This window comes from Hipposideros armiger, unplaced genomic scaffold (genome assembly GCF_001890085.2).
Source record: "Hipposideros armiger isolate ML-2016 unplaced genomic scaffold, ASM189008v1 scaffold_108, whole genome shotgun sequence".
Classification (NCBI taxonomy): domain Eukaryota; kingdom Metazoa; phylum Chordata; class Mammalia; order Chiroptera; family Hipposideridae; genus Hipposideros; species Hipposideros armiger.
Genome location: NW_017731458.1, coordinates 1,119,954 through 1,123,389, shown reverse-complemented (window position 1 = coordinate 1,123,389; position 3,436 = coordinate 1,119,954).

Sequence of the window (3,436 nt, the reverse complement as noted above, 5' to 3'; positions counted from 1 at the left end):
TGAGCTGTTGTTCAGCATCTTAGCTGTAGAGGGCAGTGTCACTGGCCCTCATATGTGGGATCCGAACCGGGGCCCTCTGGCGTCCCAAGCCAGTACTTAACCATCGCGCCACTCGGCCGGCCCTAAAACTTTTTTTTTTTTTAATGATTTTTTTTCCCTTAAGACTTTATTGGGGAATTGGGGGAGGGGAACAGTGTTGGGGAACTGGGGAAGGGGACCAGACAAGTTGTTGTTCTTCAGTCTTCGTTGTGGACGGTGCCAGTCGCCATCTGGCTTTCTGTTGGCAGCTCTTGGCCTCTAAGCTCAAGGTGCTGTGTTCAATCTTAGTTGCGGGTGGGCACCATTTCATGCAGAAGTCAAACCAGCAGCCTCATTGTTAAAAGCGCACGCTCTATCCACTGAGCCATCCGGGTGACAGCTCAGCTCAAGGTGCCGAGTTCAGTCTTAGTTGCAGGTGGGCATAGCACACAATGGAACAGGCAACCTTGTTACACCAGCTGAGCCATCCTGCCAACAGCTCAGCAACAACTCAGCTCGGGCACAGCATTGCTGGCCCATGTGGGAATCGAACCAGCGGCCCTGTTGCTCAGAGCTCACACTCTTAAGCCAAATCTTAACCAACTGAGCCACTCAGCCAGCCCCAGGTTGTTTAAAGCTTTTACTTGTCAAAAAAATAAATAAATAAAACGCAATCCAGTGGAAAAATGGGCAAAGAGTACCATCTGGCAGTTCATAAAAGAGAAGACTAGATTGGCCAATAAATATGAAAAGATGATTCAACTTCACCAGTAGGAAGATGCAATCAAATACTATTTCAAAAGCCTATCAATTTGGCAGAAATTAAAGTCTGATGATAAAAAATGTCGGCAAAAATGTGGAACAACATACAGTCGTACACACTGCCAAAGGCATTGTGTTTTTGTTACGATACACCTGTTATAACAAAAACCCAGCTATGGTTTAATAAGGTGGAAGTTTTTCTCACCGTAGTCCAAGCATAGGGCTGATACAGTGTTCATAACACAGATTCCTTTTAATTTTTTGATATGTCAACTTTGATAGGCACTTCACTCTCTAGTTTCATGATAGCTACTCCAGTTACCATTGTCATATCCATATATCAACAGACAAGAAGGAGAGGGTCCATTTTGTCTTTTTAAGGGTATAACCTAGAAGTGGTCCAGTTACTTCTATTCATGTACCATTGGCCAGAGCTAAGACACATAGCCACGGATAGTTACAAGAAATCATGAGAAATATTATATATTCTAGTTAACTATGTGCCCATCTAAAATTTGGAGGACCTATAGTTAAAGGAAGGAGGGGGGAATTACTATTTTGGACCTCAGCAGATGTTGCCACATAGAGTAAAGCAGTTCAGTCACTTTGGAGAGCACTTTGGCAAAAGTCAGTAAAGTTGGAGATGTACATACCTCTAAACCCACCAGTTCCACTTCTGGAAATATACCTTAGAGAAACCAGACATGTGCAAATAAAATGAACTGAGTAGAGTTATATGTATCAACATGGATAAATATCAAATAATGTGTAATAAAAGCAAGTTGTGTAAAGGTATATACAACATTATGGCATTTAAGTAACGTTGGAAAACATGCAACATGATAGTATTTATGCATAAATATATGTGTAACAAAAGTATGAAGACTTGCATGGGAATGATAATACCAAATTTAGGGTAGTAGTTACCTCTTGGGGGTGATAAACAAAGTGCTTCAATTGTATCTGTCATGTTTTATTTCTTGAAGATCTGTAACAAATACAGCAACATGCTAAAGTTAGGTGGTGGGTATGTGGATATACTGTCTCTATGTTTGCAGTATTTTATAATTAAGAAAATAGCACACGTTACCATGGTGCGTACAACCCAGTGGAAAAGACAGACAGACAAAGAGGTGTGCAAAAGGCTGTCACAGTAGAACTGGGGCGCTTCTTATCTCTGCCTGGCTGTGGTAGGATGAAGAGAGAAGACTATATAGAAGTGATTACATGAGTCTTGAGGGATGAGTTGGAGTTTGTTGGGCAGACATTGGATGGAATGGGAGAAAGGTAATCCATTTCAGAGAAGAGTGTAGCAAAGGCCAATGTTTGCATGGCAAACATTTATCCTCAGTATCCAAATGAACAAAGCAAATTGATCTAAACAAATCCTAGCTGTCTGTCTTAGGTAATCCAACCACCATCTAGCATGAAAAGTGAACTCAGGGGAAATACTAAAATTTCAGAGGCAGGACTCTCCCTCTTATGGAAAGCATTGGGCAAACAGAAACCAGAATTAACTGTTTGAGATACAGCATCTTTTGGGGATTTAGCCTAGAGTATGAAACTTAAGAGTAAAGGATAATGGGCCTCACTGGATTCTTATCCAGTTTGTTTTTACTAGAATAGGGACATCTCTATGGCCCGGTCAAGTGGCTCAGTCGGTTAAGAGTTAGGTTAAGAGCATGAGCTCTGAGCAACAGGGTCACTGGTTCGATTCCCACATGGTCCAGGATGCTGCACCTGAGCTGAGCTGCCAACAGGTGCAGGATGGCTCAGCTGGTGAGAGCATGTGCTCCTAACAACAAGACTGTGTGTTCGATTGTGGGCTATGCCTGCCCACAACTAAGACTGAACTTGGCACCTTGAACTGAGCTGCCGCCCGGATGGCTCAGTGGATAGAGCGTGTGCTCTTAACAAGGCTGCTAGTTCGACTTCCGCATGGAATGGTGGCTACGCCCACCTGCAACTAAGATTGAACACAGCACCTTGAGCTTAGAGGCCACTAGCTGCTGACGGGCAGCCAGATGGCGACTGGTGCCCTCCACAACTAAGATTTAAGAGCAACAACTTGGCTGGTCCCCTTCCCCAATTCCCCAACACTGTTCCCCTCCTGCAATAAAAAAAATAATTGTTAAAAAAAATTAAAAAATAAAATAAGTGTAGCTAATCCACATAAGTAGGGCTATCATATTGTCTTGTAGATGCTGCATCTGGTTATGTGTTTCTTGATTAGAACACCAGTAGACCACCCTGGGACTGTGCAGTTTTGATTAGCACTGGGTTATAGCTTAACCTAAATAATAGCTTAATCACATTGCGATGCTGAAGTATTGTAAAGTAAATTTACAGATATTTTTTTCCTTGACCTCATCTAGGCACCTTCGAGTTTTAAAAGTCAAGTGTAAACTACCAAGAACATCAATAACTGGTTATTATCAGGTATATTTCAATACGCTAAAGTGCTTCCTTGAGGATTTCATTCTGGTAAAATTAGTGAATGGATAAAAAATATTGGTACTTGTCTCTTTTTCTTATATCTTCTTGTTTTTTCATAGTCATTTAAAAACTTGTTTGAGGGCCGGCCGAGTGGCGCGTTGGTTAAGAACTGGCTTGTGGGCTGGCCGAGTGGCGCGATGGTTAAGAACTGGCTTGGGAC